Below are 12,713 nucleotides of genomic sequence, written 5' to 3'. Positions count from 1 at the left end.
TCTGTTAACAGATGCCAGAGCAGATGCTGACTGACTGCTAATTTTAGCAAAAGCACAAATAAGACTGATTAAGATGGAGTAGATCTCGTTCAAGCTAATTCATGGCTCACTTGCAAAAGCCCCTAATAGTGTCCTAATAAATTAATAGGTAAGCTCCTCAGGCCATCATGTTCATGGATCTGTTCTCCTCAGCTTGCCACATATAGTGATTTTCACAGCCCTTATATGCTATCTTGTCAATCACTCTTGTTTTGTCTATTTTAGGTCTTTGGATTTGCTAAGGATGCTTAGAGTAGATTTTTTGGGTTTATGCTTTTGATATGTGGTAGCAATATCTTTTTCATGGGTTGTTTAGCTGTTGGCTGCATTTTTTCTCTTTTAGTTGCATTTGTAATCTCAGTGTTTCTTGCTAGCCTGGCCCTATAATCAAAATATGTTCATTTTTTTGTACTAATATATTTTAGAAATAAGGGCATAAGGTGTTCCATTCAAGATGTGTTAATAATTCCTAACAGTGATCCAGAAGATTAGTCATGTATGTCTAAGCAATTTAGATTAAAACAGATTTAAGAAAGGATTTAGATATGGTTTGCAGGGTTGCTGTTGTGTAAATAGTTAGGAATATGCTTTATGAGCTGCATTGAGGGCAGGCTTTCTGGCTCTAACCTAGCAGAAGCTACCCACATGGTTCATGGAGCATGGCTACCTAAGAGTCTTTATTGTACGCTAGAATAAAACTACAGTACTTAAAGCACTTGACTGCTCTCTGTCAATGTAAGGGTGCAGTCCTTATACCTATTACAGTTTAAATTCAGTGCTTCTTTGTTATGCCTTTCCCATAGCTTAACAAACACCTTGCCTTGCATTTTTCAAGCTTGATGCTAGATGGCATTCCTGCCCTGGGAAATTACACCTTCCAATGTATCTCCCATTGCTTTTTTTTAAATGCAAATCTTACCACAGTACGTAACTCATGCTTTGATAGATTCCTGTGTGGTGACAAGCGAATTTATGATGTTGCTGAATGAAGCAACGACTAAACTCATGGCAATCCATAATCAGTCCATAATCAAAAACAAAATCTCGCAACAAAACATCAATAGGATCAGGAGCCAAATGGAAGAGCACAAAGTGGTGTTGAAGACTCACACATTCAGACTTAGGGGGAGCTAGCTAAAAGTATAATCTCCCCCAAATTCCTCCAAAACTTAATTTGATATTCCAAGAGTTCTGAAATGTAGAATCAAGATACCAGGCAATACAGTAGAAGCTATCATAGGGAAACAGTGTTATCAGAAATTTATGTAATTAGAGCTTTACTACAGAGCAATTCCATCTTCCATTTTCAATTCCATTTTACCCTAAGAATATCAGCAGCATTTCTTTTTATAAAACATAGATTTACTACCAAAAACCTTTTTTAATAACAATTAAAAATTTTCAAAAATTGTTGCAGTTCATGTGTGATACATGGAGATTCCTGAAACACAGTTGGAAGGTTCAGCCCTTTTTAGTTAAGCAGGAGACAACATGTTTATTTCTATTCTTATTTATTTGTGCTGGTCAGCAGCTTCTGGATACAATTTGAAATGCTATTCAATATTTAAAATGGCCATTATTTTCCACATATTTATTTCCAAAGTTTGTTAGAAGAAGATGCTTGCTTTAAAGGCAGACTTTGAAGAAACTTCAAAGGGTCTCCTCAGAAGTTGCATTGTCATTATGCAACTCCTATGAGAATATTGTCTGGCCACTGATAATTTGTCAGTACTCGAAGACTTACCCGAAGTATTTAAAAGGTCAGGAAATAGGGTAATATAAAGTTGCTCTATTGATTTTTTTATTTTGATTATATATTTTGCCATGCAAATACTGCCTGCATGCTTCTTTTAAGAAGGAGGATGAAAAAGAAACTAATGGAGTTTATTTTCAGGTAAGTGGGTTAGAAATTAAAACTGTAAAAAACATTCTGCATAATAATCTAAAAACATGAAAGAACTGGGTAATGTTTTTTAAATGCCGTGTTAGAAAATTAAACATGAATCAGAACTAATCTAGCAATATGATAAAAATAAAAAGCAGAACACAACTGACAATTCATAATTAATTAGGTTCAGTTTTTACAAAAAACAAATTAGAACAAAGTGAAAGATTCAATAAATGCTTATTTGTTTTTAATACTGTTTTATAAATTTTTGAATACAATGATGCTGACAAGATGTTAATAACATTATCATAACTAATTCAAAATTTTGAAGGACTTTTAAAAAGAAATACCATAATACAAAATTTATACAAACTCATGTAAAATTGCATGTTACAAAAATATCTTACTCATCTGTGGCATTTTAATGGCTATTCATTAATTAATTTGTAACCTGTGATCTCTATGGAAAAAGACTGCATTCCACTGAAAATTTCTGGAATATAACTAGCTTTGCCTAGAAATATGCAGCATTTAGCAAAATAAAATTTGGCTCAACTGGAATTTATGGCAGCTGGATTTAGTTAATGTGAGCAGAAGATCTAAAAATAAACAGAAATCCATGACTTGGGAAAAGCTTTGGCTGCAAATGGAATAAACTATCTAAAGGAAAATACAACAAAATATATTCAATTGAAAAGTCTACTTGAACCAACATTAATTTAGATAAAAAGAAATAGAAGAACATGTTTTGTATAAGTATCTTCTTAAAACTGATTTGACTAGACTAATATCAACTCTTAAGAATTTCAGTAACTATTTCTGAGAGAGATATTTACATGTGAAACTCAAAAAATTAGAATATTGTGCCATAATTCATTTATTTCAGTAATGCAACTTAAAAGGTGAAACTAATATATGAGATAGACTCATTACATACAAAGCAAGATAGCTCAAGCAGTGATGTGTCATAATTGTGATGATTATGGCTTACAGCACATGAAAACCCCAAATCCACAATCTCAGAAAATCAAAATATTACATGCAATCAATAAAACAAGGATTGTACATAGAACAATATCAGACCTCTGAAAAATATAAGCATGCATATTTACGCAGTACTTGGTTTGGGCCCCTTTTGCAGCAATTACTGCCTCAATGTGGCATGACATGGAAACTATCAGCCTGTGGCACTGCTGAGGGGTTATGGAAGACCAGGATGCTTCAATAGCGACCTTCAGCTCTTCTGCATTGTTCGGTCTCATGTCTGTCATCTTTCTCTTGGCAATGCCCCATAGATTCTTTATGGGGTTCAGGTCCGGCGAGTTTGCTGGCCAATCAAGCACAGTAATCCCACGGTCATTGAACCAGGTTTTGGTGCTTTTGGCAGTGTGGGCAGGTGCCAAGTCCTGCTGGAAAATGAAGTCAGCATCCCCATAAAGCTCGTCTGTGGAAGGAAGCATGAAGTGCTCCAAAATCTCCTGGTAGACGGCTGCATTGACCCTGGACTTAATGAAGCACAGTGGACCAGCAGATGACATGGCTCCTCAAATCAACACAGAATGTGGAAACTTCACACTGGACTTCAAGCATCTTGCAGTGTGTGCCTCTCCATTCTTCCTCCATACTCTGGGTCCTTGGTTTCCAAATGAGATGCAAAAGTTGGTCTCATCAGAAAAGAGGACTTTGGACCACTGAGCAACAGACCAGGTCTGTTTTTCTTTAGTGCAGGTAAGACCCTTCTGCCGTTTGTTGTTAAGGGGCGGCTTGACAAGAGGAATACGACATTTGAAGCCCATGTCCAGGATCCGTCTGTGTGTGGTGGCTCTTGATGCACTGACTCCAGCCTCTGTCTACTCCTTGTGAATGTCCCCAACACTTTTGAATGGCATTTTCCTGACAATCCTCTCCAGGCTGCGGTCATCCCTGCTGCTTGTGCACATTTTTATTCCACACTTTTCCCTTCCACATAACTTTCCACATGGTTTTCTGCACAACTGTCAGGTCAGCAGTCTTTCCCATGATTGTGATTCCTACTGAACCAGACAGAGACACCATTTAAAGGCTCAGGAACCTTTTGCAGGTGTTATGGTTTAATTAGCTGATTAGAGTGGGACACTTTGAGCCTAGAATATTGCAACTTTTCACAATATTCTAATTTTCTGAGATTGTGGATTTGGGGTTTACATGAGCTGTAAGCCATAATCATCACAATTATGACAAATCACGATTTGAACTATCTTGCTTTGCATATAATGAGTCTGATATATTAGTTTCACCTTTTAAGTTGCATTACTGAAATAAATGAACTTTTGCACGATAGTCTAATTTTTCGAGTTTCACCTGTATTGTTATTTTATAAGTATAAAGAAATAATGCAATAGTATTAACCAAACTAGACATTTAGCATTTTAGTTTCTTATATACAAACTTGATGATGGTGATTTTAGACATTGAAATAATAAAAAGTAACAATTCTATTTGGAGGCTCAGAATTTCTAGAATATTGTTTTGGAGAACCCATAGGACTAGTGAAATTGCTCAAGAATGGCTTTATTATTGTGGTTAAAATTCTTTGTTTCTTGCGTGTTGTGAGTTTTTAAAATATTTTTAGTAATGGTTTTATATAACATTATAATTCATTATTAATTGCTGTATTCTGCCCAGAGATCATTTTAATGATTTTAATGTATATATGCATGTGATAAATAGAATACGTATATTGGTTGTGTTGCTGACAGGTAAGTGAGAGATACAGTATAAATAAAGTTTGGATTATAGGAACAAGGTGTGGGGAATGAAAGCTTGATTTGCTCATCTTTTGGTTGTTCAGCTTATTGCATGGCTCTTGCCTTAGGCCACCCCCATTCATGTTGCCTCCCGAGGAAGAGCACAAGATAGAGATATTTATCACTAAGTTCCACTGTTTACTTTCTCCCATTTTTCATGCTATGTAATTAAATTCTGTATTCCACTAAAGACAACGAGAATAATTATTTGACAAGTGTCCTGTATCTAGAACCTAGTTGCAACAAAACTCAATATGATGAGATCTTTAAAAATCTTGTAAAATTTGATGAATAAATGATTGCTATAGTTGTAGTGGCTGAAGTTCTGTTTTTAGACTACTGCATACCCTGTGGGCTAAGTGGCATGATTTCAAACTCCATGTTGGTTTGGGCACAGGTAATGGTTAATGGGTTGATGTTAGTGGGAGAAGAGGAACCCAGTTACCACAGTTATTGCTACAGGATTTTCTGAAATGCTAGATCTTTTCCTGTATGCTGCTTGGAGAGTCTAAGCATGGATTAAACTCAGCCAATCTACCCAGCCATGCCTCTGGTGTTTCCTTGACTGCCAGATTTTTCAATTCAGTCAAGGCCCAGTGGACACATTTTATTTTTCTTTCAGTCTTTTGTAGATTGCTTCGACTTTCTAATTTCCTTTTTTTACTGTTACTTTAAAAATTTTTCCTTCACTTCCTTCGCTAGAGAGCAGGAGTGGTGAGGAGAGTTTTTCTACTGCCTTTTTGGTTTGTCTCTCATCCTTCCTCACCATTCTCGGTTCCCACGGTGTCCTGGGCTTACTTGGGCGCTGCAGAGGTCATAGGCAGCTGCCAGTTGAGGTGTGGGGTTGGAGTGCCGATGCCCACGTGATCGCGCTGTTTTTTTTTGCCTGTGTGATCATGCTCCCGGCAGGGGCTTTCCTCGCTGACGTCCATACTCGTCTAGAGGAGCCGGCTGCTGGCGCGGAGCCTTGGCAGGCTTCTTTAACTACTTATGGTGGCCATTTTGGATCGGATTTTGGTGCGGACGCCATTTTGTTTTTTGTTTTTCCTGCGTTTTTCTTGCCTGCCAGTGCCTTTCTGCACTGCTCACAGCAGATCGCCCCTCAGACAGCTTGTCCAGTCCTCCAGTGGGGTCTTTGTCATGGGATTGATTCCCTGCGGCTCAGGCGTTCTCTTGGCCTCAGGAGTTCTCTTGGCCTCAGCAGTCAGGCTCGTGGCTTCCCGATCTGCACTGGTGCTGGGACTAATTGACTCACACCCAATCTACTAGTCTTTACTTCCACCAGATCCATCTGGCTGCTGCCTTCAGTGCCTCCATCTCCGGAGCGCTAGGGCATTGATCCAGAGTCGCTAGGGTGGTGAGTGAAGGGCCCCTAGTTCCCTTCCAGTCACCCCAAGATCATTGAGATGGTGGATCAGGGCCCTGGGCATATTAGCCAGCCTAGTCCCTCTACCAATAGGGCTCCTTCCAGGCAGGCTAGCAAGTGGCCAGGGAGGTCCTAAAGGCAAGCAAGCCCTACAGTAGACAAGATAAGCAGCTAGGCCATGCCTCGATAGGGATGCCCTTCGTCACCAGAAGGCCTTGGAAAAGGAATTCCAGCAGGCCTAGGCCTCCAGATGGACCCCTCCCAGGGATTCCTCACCCGAGGCCAGACCAGGGGAAAGGCCTCCCATCTCTGAGAGTAAAGGGGAAGGGCAGGAATTCTCCCCTCAGGCCTTGCTAGCTATGGCAGCTTCCCCAGGCTCCCCAGGATCCTCAATGGCTGACCATGCAGACCTTTTTGAATGCCTCTCCGAGGGAGAGGACGATCCAACTCCTTTGAATCATCTGGCTCCACAACTCCCACTGGATCAACATTCCATTAGGGGTGGTCCTGCGGAGGATCGGGACCCTGAACTTTCTGTTGAGATGCAGGACGTTATTGCCAGGGCCATCTCCCAGGGGATTGAGAATGGGATGCGCCAGCGGGCCAAGTGCCCGAGCAAGACCCACCACTCTCAGACCCCAGCTCCCCCCAAGGAGGTTCCACAGGCCCCATGGCCTGCCTCTCCCCATTCCTCCCTGGATAGTGATGATTCTGTCTGGGAGGAAGATGTTCTACCCAACACTGAGCCAGACTTCTCAGGGGATGAAACTGCTGTACCCAATAAGCCTGCCTTCACTGTTTTGTTCAAGCATACTAATTTCAAGACTATCTTGAATAAGGCTAAGGCCTCTACCCATTTGGGCTCTTCAACCCAGGACCAGGTGGCTCCTAATCCCTCGGACCTCAGTGAGGGCCTGTTCGAGGAACCGGTTCAGGCTCAGGAAATAGTGTCCATTCCCAAATTATTCCTTAATGTAGTACAGAAACAATGGGCACAGCCGGACACCCTTGCCACCCCCAGTGGTAGCGACATGAAAATATATGTGGTGGATACTAGTCTGGAAGACTTACTGCAGCTGCCCCCTGTGGATGCGCTGGTGGCTGCACTCACTTCTTCCTCGGTGCTCCCTCCTGACCTACTAGAGGGGCTCAAGGCAGAGGACAAGAGAGCAGCGAAACTGCATAAAACTCATCAGGGGGCTGCATGGGAAATTAAGACGTCCGCCTCTGCATCTTTCCTTTCCAGAGCCTCTCTCCTCTGGCTGAGACAGTTACTCACCAAACTCCCAGCCAGGGATAGCAGACTCAGACAGGATGTCAACAAGGTTATTGCGGCCATTGAATACACAGCAGATGCCACCTTGAATGCCGCCAAGTTTGCGTCTAGCTTCCAACATCATCACCCGTCTCCTCTTATGGCTTAGACATTGGAATGTGGACATGAGGTCAAAGTGGAAGCTTGCTTTCACCCAGTTCAAGGGGGATAAGCTTTTTGGGGAGGTGCTCGATCCAGTCCTTATAAAAAATAAGGACAAAAAGAAGGTTATGCCTTCCGTCACCAAAAACTCTGAGCATAAGGGTTCCAACTTTTATAGGAAGCAGTCCTTTTGGGCCGCAGACCAGCCCTCCACCTCTGGCTCCTTCCAGAGTTCCTACTCCCAGAACGCTGACAGGTCACAGGACCATCAGTTCTTTTGTGACAGAGGCCGACAGCAGAATTTTTCCAAGCAGCCTTTTTGCGGGTGGTCTGGCTCCAGACCTTTCCACCAGTATAAGTGACTACCATAGGATGGGTCCCATAGGAGGGCGTCTTCAGCTGTTCCATGCCCAATGGGAGCACATCACATCAGACCAGTGGGTCCTACAGATGATTCGCATAGGTTTGACATTAGAATTCATTTCACCTCCACCTCGTCACTTCATCCGGTACCCAACCCCCTGCTGCCCTGTCAAAAAGGCTCTCATGGATCCTTCACCTCAGGGAGATCAAGGCCATAGAACTGGTTCCAGATGGTCATGATGGTGGATGACTTCTGCCCTAGCGAAGGACTCCTTCTTCAGGGAACCAGACTATCTCACCATCATGATGGATGCCAGCTTTTTTGGCTGGGGGGATCACTTCCACAACCAAATAGCACAAGGCAGGTGGTCAGTGACCGAGTTGACACACAGCATCAACTAGTTGGAGTTGAGGGTGGCAAGATTGGCTCTCCTTCACTTTCAAAGCAACATCCAGGGACACCATGTGATGATCTTCATGGACAAGGTAGGGACACATAAACTGCCAGGGGGGCACATGATCCACGTCCCTGATGGTGGAGGCCGAATCCCCTGGAAGGTGGGTAGAAAGACACTTGTGCTCGATTCAAGCGGAGCACATCTCCGGGATGAACAATATACAGGTGGATTGGCTAAGCAGGGCCACAGTCAACCATTTGGAGTGGTGCCTGCATCCGGACCTGTTCCATCATCTGTTGCAGAGGTTCGGCCGACTGGTAGTCGATCTATTCACCACCCCAGAGAATGTTCACCGTCCCAGATTCTTCACACGGTTTGCATGCAGAGGGGGTCAATGCCCTACATTGCCAAGACTTCTATTTGCATTTCCTCCATTGCCCCTCCTGCCCAGAGTGATTCGAAGGATCCTGACGGAGGGCATGGAGGTCCTGCTCGTGGCACCCTTTTGTCCCAGGAGGACCTGGTTCACTGATCTCGTGAGTCTGTCCATCAATCCACCTTGGCGGATCCCCCAGCAAGACGTCTCTCTCAGCTAGGGGGCTCTACAACATCTGGAGTCCCAGTGGCTGCAACTAACCATCTGGCACTTGAGAGGGACCTCCTGAGCAAGGGCAGACTCTCTGACAAGGTTATCCTCACCATTCAGGCGTCCAGAAGACCTGCCACAACCAGGATATACGACATTGAAAAGTGGTGCACGACACACAAGGTAATGCCAGCCGCGGCTACTGTCCCTCAAGTCTTGGACGATTTACAGGATGGACTGGACCAGGGCACGATCCTTGTGCCTAATAGTCATTCGTCACTTGGCCAGCACCCCATCATCTGTAGTTTCCTGCGGGGCACTACCAACCTGAGACCACTGGTCGTCCCCACCTGTCATGGGAACTCGAGGTCAAGTTATGGGCCTTGATAGACATGCCCTTTGAGACACTACATTCCGTCAGTCTGAAACACTTAACATTTAAGACCATCTTTTTAATTGCCATCATGTCTGCATGATAAATCTCAGAGTTGGCAGCACTGTCGGTTCTGGAGGACTTATGTTTGATATATCCTGACAGAGTGGTCCTAAGGCTGGACCCGGCATTTATTCCCAAGGTCAACTCTTGGTTTCACCGGGCCCAGGAAGTTGTCCTTCCGGATTTCTGTCCGCATCCCAAACATCCGAGGGGAAAAAGATGGCACATACTTGATGTCTGTTGCACGTTACGTAGGTACATCAAGCGCACAGCAGCATTCAAACATTCTGAGTCACTTTTCGTGTCTTTTCAACCTGCATCCCAAGGTCACTGTCTCTTTATCTACCATCGGACATTGGCTGCATGCATGCATTGTCCTCGCTTAAGTTCTGCAATCCAGACCGGTGCCACACCATATCACCGCACATTCTACATGGAGCACCTCCACCACCACAGCCTGGGAAACCCACGCACCAATAGAGAAGATTTGCAGGGCGGCTACTTGGACTTCCTTATCTCCATTTGTTCGGAACTACAAATTTGACAAATTTGCTTCTGTGGAGGGGGCATTTGGGAAATGAGTCCTACAGGGTATTCATACCAGCGGAGAGACCATGGACTAATCAGTTTCCCGCCCTAGTGACATTTAGCTTGGGTATGTCCCATGCTTGGACTCTCCAAGCAGCATACAGGAAAATGACCATTGGCCTACCTGAAGGGTCATTTTCTGTATGCTGCGAGAAGAGTTCAACCCCACCCTGGGGTCTTTCTCCATTGTCGATTCATATTTTGGACAATTTTATGGACTTACTTGGACTAACTTTCAACGGGCACAGATCCACGCCTTCACTGAAAAATCTGGCAGTCAAGGCAACACCAGAGGCATGGCTAAAGTTCAGTCCTGGGCAGATTGGTTGAGTTTAACCCATGCTTGGACTCTCTTCGCAGCATACAGAAAATGACCCTTCAGGTAAACCAATGGTCATTTCAGAGACTGGACTATCAAGTGAAAACTTTGAGCCAAACAATAGTAATAAACCAACTTTCCAAATTTATAAAACCAATCTGCTAAAAAACTTAGCTGTTTGGGAGATGAAGGATCGCTTGGTTGATAGCATACTTGCCAACATGCTTAGAACAGTATTTCTGGCTGTTAAGGTATATGAAGCTTCAATCAATTAATACAATCATGCTTATTTGGCTATTGCATAAATTTTGAAGGTCAAGAGTAGTGATGCCCAGATACCTGTGAGAATGCCTGACTTGAAAACTCTTCCGTGCCTATAATTTTTGGTGGACAGAGGACTTCAAACTTGGCAACTTTAAGACTTGTGGACTTCACAAGTCTTCACAGGCATAACTGGCTGGAGAATTCTGGGAGTTGAAGTCCACAAGTTTTAAAGTTGTCAAGTTTGGGGATCCATGGTTTAGGACATTTCATAATGAGAAAACAACTGAAGTTAATCCTAATTGCACCAGACAAGAGATACTTGTGGGGTCTTTGTTGGTTTTTGAGCTTGGTTATTTTCTTGCAGATGTTTTATTACCAAACTAGGTAATATCATTAGTGCTAGAAGGGAATGAGGTTTGCTCTCATTTCATATACTAGTGTCTTACTCTGTCAGTGTTGGTGGAAGTGGTTTTGGTGGTGGCTTGATTAGCCTGCTGTTTACTGTTAGCTTGTTTGTCTGAGTTGGTAGTTCCTTGATTAGGACATTGTTTATTTCTAGATTGTTGGTCTAGTCTTAGTGTTAATCTCTGCTCATCTGAGTGTTGATTGCTAGTAAAGAGGTGCTTTGGTCTTTTTGTTTCCTTTTTATTTTTTATTGTCTCTTTTGAATGGTATGTTGAGGTTGTTTATCTCTAGGTGCTTGTTGATGATGTGTTTGTGTCTTCTGCTAGGCTTTTAGGAATTCTTTGGAGTTTTTGAATTTGGCTTGGTATAGGATGCTCACAGTTTCCCAGTTGAAACAATAGTTAAGTCTGCCATGTGTTGTGAAATTAAGGAGTTTTCATCATGTCTTCTCACTGCTAATGGGATGTGTCCTGCTAGTCTTCTGTATATTTTTCCTACGTAGTGGCTATTATTGTCCTTATACTATGTTGACAACATAATATGTTGTAGATAACTCCTGTTTTCTTCTTCTGAGGCTGCTGGGTCTTTGGGTTTACCTAGAATATTTTGGAATACTTGGTTGGTTGTGTGCTTCAGTGATGCCATGTGGTTTCTGAGACATTTTTTGTTTTATGGCAATGTTTTCCTTTTCACAGCTTGTGCTTGTCGTGTTATGTGAGTACCCATTTTGTTGGAAAATGTAGAGACGGTTTGGATTATTTTTCTGATGTTCAGGGTTGCTGCAGTATGTTTGTGTAAGTCTAAATAGTATTTCTACACAGCTTTTGTTGTGGGAAGTTGGGTTGTTACTTTGGTAGTGGAGGACCTGGTTGGTGTGGGTAGTTTTATGATACACTTGTGTTACTAATTTGTCATTACTTCCTTTATTAATCTATTCAGGATATCTAGGTGTGTTGTTGTTTTCTTCTTCCCTTGTGCATTTAATTCCTTTGAAGATATTGGTAGTTTCATGTGTGCTCTCTAGTGAGTCCCTTTCCTAGAGGCACTTCCAGAATCCTTTAGCCTCTGCCTTAAGGAAACTAGTTGATAGAATGCAAAGGAAAGGCATCTATGAGCTGACTTAATAACTTAATGTCACTCAATGAATAAATAGGTACAAAAAAAAGTAATGATTAAATTGGCTGTTTGTATGACACATACAGTAAAAAGTAGCCAATCATGTTTTACTATGTGGGAATTCAGCCTGTGTGATTAGTATGTAACTGAATGCATTATGAGCATTGGATTGCTTTTTTCAATCTTGGTGTTTTCCAAACACAGTCAGTAATGGCTCTGCTTGCTGTAAAATTCTGAGAATTAGTCTACACATATGAAGAGCAAAAGATGGGGAGCTGTGAAATAACCATGGTAAGTTATCATTTGGTATGTGTATCATGCAACATAGCTATTAATGAACAAACTGTTCCAGCCCTGTTGTCACGTTCCCCTTGATGGCTGAAGGAGTTAACTTAAGTAAGGCTTGTAGATTGAAAAAGAAGTATGTAATTGAGCAGGAACCAGTGCAATAAATATTCTGTATCTACATTGATTTCTTTGAATATTTCAGGAGTCACTTCCCACTTTTTGTTTAGGGATATAAAATTAAAGAGGTTTTTGATCTGTCTTCAAGGAAGGCAAGAGACCTCTGGTTTTTCCCCTCTTACAACTGATTTGGGGTCCTAAAGTAGGCAATAATTAAAAATATGGCTTCAGAACCAGTATCACTTGCTTTCTATATAGAGATGATTTTGGGGGCTTCCAGTGGCTCCGTGCAGCCTGAAGAGCGGCTCTTTTGAAAAGCTCCAGCCCCGAGATCACG

At 42.4% G+C, this 12,713-nt stretch overlaps 1 protein-coding gene across 1 annotated transcript in view; it reads left to right on the top strand.

Annotated features, from left to right (window-relative positions):
- The window catches only part of TRHDE (thyrotropin releasing hormone degrading enzyme), a 267,004-nt gene that overhangs the window by 20,747 nt on the left and 233,544 nt on the right, over window positions 1-12,713 (top strand). The gene's annotated exons all lie outside the window — the stretch shown is intronic.

The sequence above is a fragment of the Thamnophis sirtalis genome, unplaced genomic scaffold (assembly GCF_051295495.1).
Source record: "Thamnophis sirtalis isolate CommonGarterSnake01/CBP01778 unplaced genomic scaffold, rThaSir2_p1.2 scaffold_9, whole genome shotgun sequence".
In the NCBI taxonomy this organism is placed as follows: domain Eukaryota; kingdom Metazoa; phylum Chordata; class Lepidosauria; order Squamata; family Natricidae; genus Thamnophis; species Thamnophis sirtalis.
The sequence above is the reverse complement of the archived record's forward strand: the minus strand, read 5'-3'. Positions and strand labels throughout refer to the sequence as shown.